Source organism: Zingiber officinale, chromosome 1A (genome assembly GCF_018446385.1).
Source record: "Zingiber officinale cultivar Zhangliang chromosome 1A, Zo_v1.1, whole genome shotgun sequence".
NCBI classification, from domain to species: domain Eukaryota; kingdom Viridiplantae; phylum Streptophyta; class Magnoliopsida; order Zingiberales; family Zingiberaceae; genus Zingiber; species Zingiber officinale.
Genome location: NC_055987.1, coordinates 80891183 through 80904477, shown reverse-complemented (window position 1 = coordinate 80904477; position 13295 = coordinate 80891183). Strand labels below are relative to the sequence as shown.

The following is a 13295-nucleotide window of genomic DNA, read 5'->3' as shown; positions in this document are numbered from 1 at the left end:
AGAGCCCTTGAGTTGAGCAGCGAGTGAGATGTGAGTGTCAAGCAATGCAAGTGAGATGAGTGGGGGGCAGAGCAACAAGTGAACGATGAGTGCCAACCGACCAACAACGATGAGCGAAACGCAAGCGGTGAGTGCCAGGCAGAGCGGCGAGTGAAGCGAGTGTGATGAGTACCAGGCAGAGCAATGAGTGAGTGGTGAGGGCTGACCGACCAACAATGATGAGTGAAACGCGAATGGTGAGTACCGGGCAGAGAGGCAAGTGAAGTTAGCCCCGGACTAGGGAGTAACCCAACCGACTAGTAGTTGATCGTGAGAACCTGATCGAGAGGTCGTTGATCGTGAGAGCATGCTCACTTATAAGTCGCGATGGGGCGAGAGTCTGGAGCCCAACCAAGAGGTTATTAGTCGTGAGAGCATGCTCACTTATGACTCGCGCTGGGGCGAGAGTCAGGAGGCATGAGAGCATGCTCACTTATAACTCGTGCTAAGGCGAGAGGTTGGAGGCATGAAAGCATGCTCACTTATAACTCATGCTGGGGCGAGAGTCTGGAAGCGTGAGAGCATGCTCACTTATAACTCGCGCTGGGGCGAGAGTCAGGAGGCGTGAGAGCATGCTCACTTATAACTCGCGTTGGGGTAAGAGTCTGGAGGCGTGAGAGCATGCTCACTTATAACTTATGCTGGGGCGAGAGTCTGGAGGCGTGAGAGCATGCTCACTTATAACTCGCGCTGGGGCGAGAGTTTGGAGGCGTGAGAGCATGCTCACTTATAACTCGTGCTGGGGTGAGAATCTGGAGCCTGATCGGGAGGTCGTTGGTTGCAAGAGCATGCTCGCTTATAACTCGTGCTGGGGCGAGAGTTTGGAGCCCGACTGGGAGGTCGTTGGCGATACTCCAGTCTAAGACCGGTGGCGATACTCTGGTCCGAGACTAGTGGCGATACTCTGGTCTGAGACCAGTGGTGATACTCTGATCCGAGATTAGTGGCGATATTCTAGTCCGAGATCAGTGGCGATACTCTGGTCCGAGACCGATGGCAATACTCTAGTCCGAGACCAGTGGTGATACTTTGGTCCAAGACAAGTGATGATACTCCGGTTTGAGATCGATGACGATATTCTAGTCCGAGACCAGTGGTGATACTCCAGTCCGAGACCGGTGGCGATAACTCAACCCTAGACGGGGGAGATAAGAGATCCGATAAGCTGGTCCAAGACTAGTGAAGACCACTCGACCCCGAACGGGGGAGATAAGGGGTCCGATAGGTTGGCTTGAGACCATGAAGACCACTCGACCCCGAACGGGGGAGATAAGGGATCCGATAGGTTAGTCTGAGACTAGTGAAGACCGCTTGACCCCGAACGGGGGAAGTTAAGCCCTGAAGTCCATAGAAGCGGAGCCTATAGTAATATGAGGGAGCAGAGCCTATGTCGTACCTGATCACAAAGTGGTGTCGACCGGCCGAGAATCTGTCTCAGTCCCTCAACTCTCGAATACTTGTGGAGCGAGGGGAGAAGATAATAATCTGAGCCCTGGCCGTCAAAGGAAGTGAAGCCCATGGCAATATAAGGGAGCAAAGTCCGTATTAGTAGAAGGAAGAAGAGCACCGTGGGTAAAGGGAGCAGGGCCTGTAGACGTAAGAGGATGCAAAACAGGTGTAGGATGCAGAGCATATAGTAGTAATAGAATGCAGCGCTTATAGCAGTAAGAGGAAGCAAAGCCCCATGGTGAAGGGTGCAGAGCCTGTAGCAGTAAGAGGATGCAGAGCCCCATGGTGAAGGGTGTAGAGCCTATAGCAATAAGAGGATGCTGAGCCCCATGGTGAAGGGTGTAGAGGATGTAGCAGTAAGAGGATGCAAAGTCCCATGGTGAAGGGTGCAGAGCTTGTAACACACCCAATCGAGAAGCTAGGCCCCAAGTCCTTGATCGGAAAGTAAGACCCCTAGCTTGTAATCAAAGAGAGAGATCCCTAGATCCTGATCGGGAAGCTGTACTGCAAGTCACTAATAGGGAGGTTGTGTCCCTAGTGTTTGATTGGAGACCTGTGCCCCTAATGTTTGATCAGTGAGCTGTGCCCCTAGTGTTTAATCAAAGATCTAGAGCCCTAGGTTTTTATAAAGGGACTAGGATCTTACTCTTTTATCAGGGAACTATAGCAGATCCTATAACTGTAAAAAGAAAGCAAAGCTCATAACGTTCCTGATTTAGAAGCCATGCTAATCGGCTGAGGTTTGTCTCGGTTTCTTGACTCCCGAATACCAGTGGAGTCAGGAAAAAATATAATGGGAAAACTAACCTGTTGGTTAGCTGAAGTTCCAACTCAATCTCTCGACTCCTGAATACCCGTGGAGTGAGGGTAGATGATAAAATGTTCATCGGGATCCTTTGGGACTGTGATAATGGTGGAGAAGCTCCCGGCGTCGTCCATCTTCATGTTTTAGAACAGGTGGAGAAGATTTCCACAGACGACACCAAATTGATCCTGTCTAGAATCTGAGTCAAACGGACTGCGGGGTGAGGTGGATGGAATGTTGACAGAGTCATGATGTCCCGGAGGGGGTATGCTAAGATGACTTCTTTGTTGTCCAAGTCATTAGAAGTCCTCTGGTCAATGCTACCTACAACCAACGATCGGGTTGCCTCGGTCTATGGTACCCCGAGGCTCGAGATAGATCCAACGAATATATAAATAACAAACCAATATGTATAATAATGAAATATGCAGAGTACATGAATAGAGAATGTACCCTGGCCCAGGGGGGCGCCCTCGGATGGGACGCTGCTCGAGTGGTCGTGACCCGGAAGAGCAGATGAGTCTGAGTCAGATTAAGAGCTGGATCTGACGAAGCGGAGCCGAACGTGGCACGGAGCCGGAAGCTACGACACGAAACCGGATTCGACCTCAGCACGCAGGCCGGGCTATGACATCAGCACACAGGCCGGGCTATGATATTAGCACGTAGGTCGGGATAAAACATCGACACTTAGGCTGGGATAAGACATCGGCAAGTAGGCCGGGATACAATGGCGAAATAAAGGCCGAAACATGATATCGACATGCAGGCCGGGATACAATGGCGAAATAAAGGCCGAAACATGATATCGACATAACAAAGACGGAGCACACTTAAATCGGAGCCCACTGGCAGCGAGAGCTCAAAGGCCCAATCAGCCTCGAAGGCGCACAACATGGAGGACGACTTGGAGGTGGCCTACGATGAGGCGGCAAGAGAGGCGAGGCTGTGGCGTCCTAGAGGAGATCACCAATGGTTTGCTGTGGACTCCAGAAAAGAGGGAGATGGAGGCAGCGCTTGGTTGTCGATGGCCCGGAAGGCGGCGACCGCTAGAAGCGGCTTTGGGCGTTGGTGCGTTAAGGGTGAGGGAGACGGCGGTAGCTTGTTGGAGATGAGGGAGAAGGCGACAGAGGTGGCGTCCTCCCCATTGTGGCGGCGGAGCAAACCATCCAGCCATAACCCCCTTCCTCTTTGTGGTGGTGGCGACGAAGTCAACGAAGGAATCCTCCTGTGCATGAGGTGACGGAGAAGACCCCCTCTACCGGTGTTAGCATCGGTGCAACCGGCAACGACAGAGGCGTGGAGAGGAAGGAGGAAAAGGGCTGCTTGAGAGGGTGTTGGCGCAAAGGGGATGTGCGAGCTTGGCGGCGAAGAAGGAAACCAACGCGCCAAAAGCCTCCTCCTAGCGGCGGTGTCGAAGAAAACCCAGCCAAAATACTCCTTGCCCTTTTGTGATGGTGGCGTGAAAACGCAGAAGAGACTCCCCTCCCTCGGTTCATCGTCGGGGCGGAGAAGAAGCTCCCTGTGCCTGAGGTGGCTGACACCAGCGAGGAGCATAGCATGAGGGAAAGAAACTGGCCCTCTCTATTGGTGGCGTAAGCAAAAAAAAACGAAGAAGCTACTTTTCCACAGGTGAACAATACGCTAAATGGAACGCTACAGTGCCATGACCAAAATGCCCCTCCCCCTTCTTCTAATTGCTCCTCTCCCCTTAAGCCCTCTCCACATCAGATACATTACCACCAACTGATTCATCAAGCTCTACAAGTATGTTTCTTTTCCCACACATATGATTACTTGCACCAATATCGAGATACTACATTGTATCTTCGCCTCTTTCATTATCTTTATATGCTAGCAGTAGGGTGTCATCTTCTTCTCTTCTTTCTTCCATATAGTTTGTTCTTTCATATACTTTATTCTTGGGTGATCTACATTCTTTAGCATAATGTCCAAATTTATCATTATTGTAGCACTTAACTTGAGATTTATCATACCTCGAGTTTGTGTACCCTCTTCTACGTCCTCTTGTTGAATGTTCTTCTCTTTCATTATTGTTGTTCGAAATACATCCTTGCTCATTAGTATGACCTCATCCATATCCACGACCTCTTCCACATTTACTTCTATTGTTACTGAAGTTTTCATCTTTCTTTGTCAGTTGAAGAGTCGTCTTTAGGAGTTGTTGAGTAATTTCTTCATTTATCTTCTTCTTTTCTTCATGGGCTTGTAATGAACCAGGAGTTGCTCTATCATCATGGCTTGTAGATCCTTGGTCTCTTCGATGATGGTTGTAATGCTATCAAATTTTGAATCCAATGATCGAAGAATTTTCTCAATGATATTTACTTCTTCTAGCTTATCGTCATTTCTCTTTAGTTGATTGAAAATGATAGAGACTCTAGAAAAGTCATCGCATACCAACTTGCCTTCCTTCATACGAGGAACATCAAATTGACTTCTTATTGTTTAAAGTCATACCTTTTTTTACTTTTTTTTTTCTCTTTGATGTGAGACTTAGAGCTTTTTCCATGCTTACTTCGCTGAAGTAGTACTTGAGATTTTCTCAAAATCATCCTCATCTAAAACTTGATAAATGAGGAATAGAACCTTCTTGTCTCTCTTTCTTAAATCTCTTAGACTATCTTTTTCAATTGGAGATAACGTTGAACAGCTCAATGTAGCATTTTTCTATAACCTCCCAAACATTATGAGCTCTAAGAAACACCTTCATTTTGATATTCTAATTATCATAATTACTCGCCTTGAGTATTGGAACTTGGAAGGGAGTCATACCTCCATTAGCTAAAGTTCTGATATCACTTTGTTGAAAGAAGAATTATAAAAAAAATTATACTCTATGTAGAAGAGGAGAATAAAAAAAAATATGAGTTCAAATTTATTTTTATTTATTGAAAAAGTTATATATTTATTGATTTATTAAATAACTACTAATCTCAAATATATTAAATCTAGATCCTTTTATTTTTACCCGTTATCATCATAATCATATTTTATTTTCATGAATTCTTATCCTTATCAATATTTTTATTAAAATTTATCATCTCATTCTTATAATATTTTATTCTATCAGTGAAATTAAGTTTAATTTTTAATGTCCCTTTCATGTTTTCAGTGAGGGATTAAATTTGACGCCAAGACGCCTTTCCACGTATTATTGTTCTTCGGTGGAAATTAACATGCATAGGTTGATTAATCGGTATCACTATGAAGTGTGTGCCACAGACAAACTGTATCAGATAGCCGGCGGCTGCAGCCTAACGGGCACACGCCGCTCCGGGGCTTCTCCGCCAATCGTAACTGAGAACACGTGAATGGTTGTGTGTGTTGGAAGAAAGAGATGGAAGTCAAATTAAACCTCATTTCTCAAAGCTACTCGAGTGATAGTAAATGCCATAATATTACACAAGTGATGCATATGGCTATCATTGACATTCGTGCACGCTACTCGGAGAATTCGCTCTCTATTCTTCTCCTCGATAAGAGAAGATAACGCCCCATGATCAAATCACAAGAAAACAGCATGTCAACAAAGGATTCACGCTGGTATATACTCCACCAAGGCCATCTTAAAATGCTCAAATAAGATATATATTTTTATCAAAGTTCGTAGATGCACTTATCGTGTAGTCCCGTGATCGATGTAGCTAGAAAATTAAAGTATTATTTGAGTATAGCAGATCTATCAATTTGATCTGCTACTTGGTCATAGAGCTAGTAATTAAATTAAACTAGCTAGTTAAGTTGAACCATCAAGCTGGAAGGCCAAGCTAGTTGGCCAAGTTACTAGGTTGAGCTGGTTAGTCAACTAGAATCAGAATGAGTTGGTTGGTCATGTCAACTAAGCTGAGTTGCTTTCGTTGAGTTGAACCAACGGATCAAGTAGGGTTCATTGGTTTGATCAAATAATCTAAGCAAACTGATCTAGTATATATATGGAGAGTCAAGTGATCTTGTCTGAAAATTACAGAGATAACGTACTGGGCATAGTAGATCAGTGGTTGACTGGTAAAAATTTTTTTTACACCACAAGAAAGCTTTCTTACTATTCCAATGCACATGGAAACAAGCCAACAAAACATCAGCACCCAGAAATCAGGGGGAGTCTCTTGCGAAGACCCTCCGATACTCAAGTTAGTACCAGTCCGGACATGTCACTATAATAAAAATAGCTTTTCGTAGCACTACAACAAAATCGCTCATAGACATCGGTTTTCCACCGGTGTCTATTTGATTTTCGACCGATGTCTATGAAGCCGATGTTAAAAGTCTGCCATTTTAGACATCGGGTTAAAACCGGTGTAGTATCACTTAACGACACCGGTCTTCGAATCGGTTATTAACCGGTGTAGTATCACTTAACGACACCGTTTCATCAACGGTGTAAAACCGATATAATATTGTATGTTAATAACACCAGTTTTGGCAGCGGTAAATGACCGATGTAATATTACTTTATAACACCGGTTTTACATCGGTGGAAAACCGATGTAATATGTATATTTTTTAACAGCACAGATTTGATTTTAAAACCGACAATAACAAAAAAAAATACACAAATATTCATAAATTGTACAAATATTCTTCATTCAATAATATCCATAAAATACACAAATATTCACAAATTATATAAATAATCTTCTTACAACAATATCCATAAAATACCCAAACATTCTTTTTACATCAAAAGCTAGCTAATAGATATCAAAATCAAAGTATAACATTCTGTTAACACATCAAGGTACAACTGTCTCAAATGTAATCTAGCATGCATTCAGCCCACTCGAATTTCAACTCTGGAGTACTTGAGATTTGTAAACTGAAAAACACATAAATCCACCATATGTCAAATAACTAAAACAAATGTGTGCATGTATCAAATAAAATAGAATACTGAGTTTTTAAAGGCTGTTGTGGAAGATAACGAATATAACATAGAATCTAAAACTTTCATATATGACACTTAGTATATGCTGCTTAGAATATAACATAGATAATTTGCTCCTTCTAATTCAAGTGTACAGATTGATAAGAACCGACAGCATCATACAACAACTTACTAGGCATGATAATGGTTGAACAAAGAAATATGACTACACAACAAATCCAATGAAGGAAGCATAGAAGAACAAAGCTACCTCTGATGAAGAGATATACTATTTATTGTACTACCTCTGATGCCATCTTGGTATCCTGAATATCCTGCACTAAGCCCCCTATTTTCTGTGATTTCTCCTACCAACCACAGCAGCAAGGAATGCGGCAAGAAGGCAGCTGCCTCCTTAGTTCAGCACTCAAAACAAGTTAGAGCTTCCTTTTGAACACTCAAACTAGAACACTCAAACAAGTTAGAGTTAATGTGTATTTATCCTTTTTGTCTTGTCTTTTGATCCAGATATCAGCATCATAGGTGAATTAACTAGAAAACTCTACATGTTTTGCTTCAAATAATCTCTCAACTGTACAACCTTCAGTCATTATTGTCTTTCTCATGTTTTTTTAAGGTCGACTTGGGGAATCCATCCTTTGACATAAGGCATTACATCCAGGTGCCTAATTGCTTGAGATAACAAGTCGATGGCAATAAATACCTACTCCCCAAATGATCATTTGTTCTTTATTGGTTACTACAGTCAGTCATATGGAGCATGGTTCGCATGAGAGCAACGCCCAACTATAAAGGCGCACCTTTAAACACTGCATTTGGAAATATTAGGGTAACTGTAACTCTCTTGTAAGCCACCAAAAGTTCTTTTAACAAACTGGACGTGAAGCTGAGGCATTGATGGGCAAAACTAAGATCAATTGGCCTTTTAACCCCAAGTAAGTAATACCTACAGGAACCCATAGCAGTTAAAAAAAAGTGTAGGCTGACATCTGAAGGATTTGCAATTTAAACTAAGAAAATTAGAAAAATTTCTCACTATCACCCAGCTTAAAACCAGGGATACAGACATCTGTAAAGTCAGCATCTTCTTCCTCAATTAATTTCTTTATTGTTCCAGATGTTGTTTGACATATTAGTGCTTTCCTCATATGCTATATTTATCAACAGCTCAAAGAACAGATGTAAAGATAAAATTGACCTATTTGATGCAATATGTGACGGCAAGAACAGCCCAGGACATCATACCAAATCGGCAGTTTGTAAAAACCTTGATGTCAAAGTTTTTGCCGATACGAGGATACAGTTCCATGCCCTGCACAAGAAAAAAAAATTGTCCACAAACTGTATAAATTGCAACTACATTGATAGGAAAAATTAGGCTGAAAAGCATTGCCAAGTAATTCATTTGTTCATTATAGAAGGATATTAATACATGAGATACAACTTGCATAATAACAACACATAGCTAGAAAAACTAGCATGAAGAAAGGCACAAACCAAATGGTTGAGCAAAAGGAAGTCCAACAATATCAACAAGAGGTAAGATCCTCATGTGGTTTTAATGGCAATTATTTAAAAGCAAAGAATAACCTATTCCACCTAAGGTTTCCTCTGCCAGGACCTCATATTAGTGAATATACTTCTCCGTGCAAGAAAATTGAACAAGCAGTGTGAGGCAAGTGTTTATTGTATAGCCAGAAATCAAACTTTACTGATAAAAAGAGGAGAATTTCAATTCTGTCAAGATGCTCTTTTCCCAACAACTTAACATGAATGGAGCTTTAGAGATTGAAAAGTTCATGGAACTGCAGAACTAGCTTGAAAAGCTTAAATAGAGACCAGGCAGGAAAGTATTCCAATGCGCCATATTCAAATTGACTTGTGACATCCCAATTCATTGGGTATTCCTTATAATGAAAGCTAGAATGTGGTTGCCGAAATCAAAGACATCATATTCTAAGCCATGTTTAAAGAGTTTTTACATGTATGTGATATTATATAAGATCCCATCATCATAGTAAAAATAATCCTATTGTTGCAACAGAAGTACATGCATATGTGTATTATAGTTGGCAGTGAGACCAAGGATGTGAGAGAATTTTTTTTCCATGACGGTGAATATATGGCAACATTGAATATTGGTGGGCAAGTGTTTTAGATTTCTAAATAAATCATTTCATAAGATTTCACATAATGGAAAAAATACTTGAAGGTTTTTTGTGATTCAGTTGGTTCCACAAGTAGATATGGTTAGAAAATATCCTCTGAACTCTTAAGTCAACATATCTTGGATCACGAACAAACACATATAGAGTAGGCAATGAAACATTTGAAAATAAAATACTAATGAAGTCACAAATAAGGTTATTCATTTGTACCAAACATAAATATTTAACTAATTTTTTTAAGGAAATTGCATTTTCCAATGCAATTTGATCTCATGGTACTCCTTTTACGACTAAAACCCTCAACACCAAAACATGTTATAGCACAATTCCCCATGGAAATATCTAGAGCATTAACTACTAGTCTTGGGTAGTTCTGCTCCCTGGTGTTGGCTAATGATTGAGACTTAACTATTCAGCAAAACAAATCACAGAGTGATTTTCCTGTTTAAGTCTGTGATCAAGAGCATATATTACTTTCTATACTAAAAAAGAAAATGAATGAGGCTGCATTGAATTTATGACATTTGACTTTAGCAAATAGACGTGCTTTTTTAATGTTTGTTGAGGATAAACATGCACAGTTAAGAAGCAAAAGAGAATCAATTGGTTAAAGAGACAACCAGAAGAAAGTAAGACTGCTACATATTCTACAAAGTACACTTACATACACAAATATAGTTTAATCTATATGCAGATTGGAGAAATCTCATGTAACCATTAGTACAGAGAATGGAAATGCAAGAATAGAGTGCACCCATGCAAACATAATTGTAATATGTAAAAATAGTGATACATCTGGGAACAAGTAACAGATAAAATCCTTCACTATCAAATATAGCTAATAAAAGTTTAAGCATTGGCACATAACCTGCCATGATTAGGTAACAGTGATTAAAAGTAAGTGCAGGCCGTCTTTGTTTGACTGAAGCTGCATCATCCTAAAGATGATGATGCATGAGCAAATGAAGGTCTTACTGAATGGTTTCAACACTCATCTAATTATCAGAAGAATAAAGTTGACCATATTATCATGTACCTGCTGCAATGGTTTCTCTCCCTGGCCAACTTTAGCACCAGAGGAGTGCACGTCAGGAGCACTAGCTAAACCCAATCTCGACTTATGGAGTAGAACTCTATTTTTCAAATTGTGTATCTATTTATGACCATATCAAAATGAAATATTAATAATTATACTGTCCCAAGTAAAAAAAGGTTATTAGAAAAAATATTTCAAAAGTATTAACCTGTTTGGATCTTCCATCATCCAGCTTTTGCCTTTTAATAGCTTGATTTTCTTGTGCAATTCCAATAGACGTTATATTCTTTGCAGCAACACTACCAGGACACCAGTTATAGATAAAAACATGTCATGGTAATTCATGATAGAATATCTGCAAAATCGAAATCCTTACTTGGTCACATTCTTAGCATTTTTTGAAGGTTGGCCAGAGGACAACTTGCTTTTCTCCTTTAAAACAGATGGTTTTTGAATTGAAACAGTTCTCGTAGCAGTTAAATTCTTTGAACTGCTTAGTGTTGCTACTCCTTTCCTTGCTCTCAAATTAGGAACAAAGGGCAGTAATAACCATAGGAAAAGCTAGATTGAAATTTACAGAAGCTCACTTTCAAGTATAACAAAATGCAGAACACTAAGCTTCCCAGAATAAGTGCTGAATAAATTTCTCCCAGGTGATCATACACGACTGCTGGGTTGAAGATTCCAAACCTTCAAAGATAATTCAAGAAGCACTGGTCATAGTTAAAAGTTAGAAGTATGTTAAAATAAAGATAAATACACATGAATTGCCAACCGATGTCAAAAAATGTGCATACATGTAGAGGAAAATAAGAGATGCAACTAGGTGTCTATAAACCACTCATCTAACTCCCTGCAGAGAAACAAAATCCTACGTATGCACAACAATACGAAAAAGTATGAAATTAAACCATTTAATTACATACTTGAGGTATGAGTTAAACATAGGAGATCAACAAATTTAGCAATAACAATGGTAATCATCATGGCGACTTATCATTAATACTAACAAAGATTTCCTTTTTCCCTCCACCCCTTACATCTTCAACTCTAATTAATCCAAATACTTGAGAGTTTATGCACTTTACTAACAATATTCAGTCTTTGTCTGCATGACTTTATGCCTCTGTATATGCTTTGTGAACCTTGATCACAAGATAGGACTTTACCATGTGCTATTAAATTTGGAAAAAGTGGCATACTTGTAGCCGTTTAAGTGATATGCTAGTATATAAAATAAAAAAGACTGCCATTACCTTCAAAACTTACAACAAATAGCAATCAAACCAATCTCCATAGCTTGTGTTTTCCAAAAACAGGAATTGGAAACGAGAAAGAAAAAAAACCACAAATTTATGTCGGAAACGAAAATTTACGGGAGGGAAAGACAGGGAGTTTCACCTCGTCGGATTCCTCCTTCTCCTCCACCTTCTCCTCCTTCTTAGACTCCTCTGCAGCTGGGGCGCCGCCCGCGCCGCCGCTACCAGGGGCGGCGACCCCGATGGCAGCCACAGAGCCACCGAGGGCACGGAAGCGAACTTCTCCCAGCCGGCAGCGATGACTTCCGTTATGTCCTTGCCCTTGACTTCCGCGAGGAAGTGGTTGATCCTCTTATCCTCTGCCTCCGCTCCTACTACAAGCAAGAAACAAGGATCACCGAAATGAAACCAAGATAAATATGAGAGGGAAGAGAGTTCAACCTGATTCAAGGATGGATCTGATATCATCGGCGGAGGGGTTGGGGTTGCCGCTGAGGACGGCCAGGAGATAAGCCACCACAATTTTCATCTTCGCTTCGAGATTTGCAGACGACGATGCCGCTGTTGCAAGGTCTCGGACCTCTCGGTGATGAGTGCGTAGAATGTGGTGGGTCGGCTTAATTCCAATTTGTATCTTATCAAAACCCTAGGGTTGGGTCAGCGGAGGGAGGGCAGCGGAATGCAGGAGTAGGGGTGGGAGACGCAGCGGCGGCGGCTAGGGGAAAGTTGGTCTTGGCCTTGGAACCACGGAACGCGCGAGCGGAGGAGTCGTAGGCCAGAGCGGCAGCCTCGGCCGAGTCGAAGGTTCCGAGCCACACCCTGACCTTCTTCCAGGGGTCCCTGATCTCGGCCGCGAACCGCCCCCACGGCCGCTTCCGCACGTCGCGGAACCGCGTCTCCGCTACTGCCACCGCCGGCTCCACCAGAACTCGGCCTTTCTTCATCTGGCCAACAGATCGACGGAATGAAAAGGAACAAAAGAAGGGGGAAGAGGGGGCGAGAAATGGGATGAAAGGAAGAGGAGTGCTAATTTCGCCATGTCGAATTGTTCAAAATTGGGGAGATAAATTGGCTGGTTGCTTCATCCAAGGCGAGGAGAAACCCAAAAGAAAGGGCGCTAAGAAAGTCCGCCAGAATTTTGGTTCATAGACACCGGTTTTAAAAATCGCGGTTAAAATCGGTGTCTATTAATGAAAAAAAGGCGCTCATAGACATCGGCTAAAAAAACCGATGTCTATGAGCGAAAATCTGTGCTCATAGACACCGATTTTTGGAAAAACCGGTGTAAAATACTCAAAGACATCGGTTTTTGCTTAAAACTGTTGTTGTTCCACTGATGTCTATGAGCGATTTTGTTGTAGTGTAGCTTGCTATTAACAACGCACATTAAAAGTACATCGTTAATAGTATTATTAACGGCGTGCATATTGATGCGCGTTGTTAATAGTATAAATTTAAAGAAGAAAAAAAATTATGTTTAGATATTAACGATGCACATTAAAAATATGTCATTAATACTATAAATATTTAATAACAATAACAACACACAAAAATAGGCACGCTGCGGATACTTTTTTTAATTATCAACGACATGCAACATGCTACGATTAATTTAAAAAAAATAAGAAAA

The 13295-nt window shown here is 41.5% G+C and overlaps 1 long non-coding RNA gene and 1 pseudogene across 1 annotated transcript; both read right to left on the bottom strand.

Moving 5' to 3' along the window:
- Positions 1-1906: 1906 nt before the first annotated feature.
- Positions 1907-12260, bottom strand: LOC121999289 (annotated as a pseudogene).
- On the bottom strand, positions 10467-10908 carry LOC122005817. Its single transcript, XR_006118553.1, has 3 exons — positions 10783-10908; positions 10615-10705; positions 10467-10523 (listed from the first exon to the last, which is right to left on the bottom strand). It is a non-coding gene; the product is annotated as an uncharacterized LOC122005817 (long non-coding RNA).
- Positions 12261-13295: the final 1035 nt, after the last annotated feature.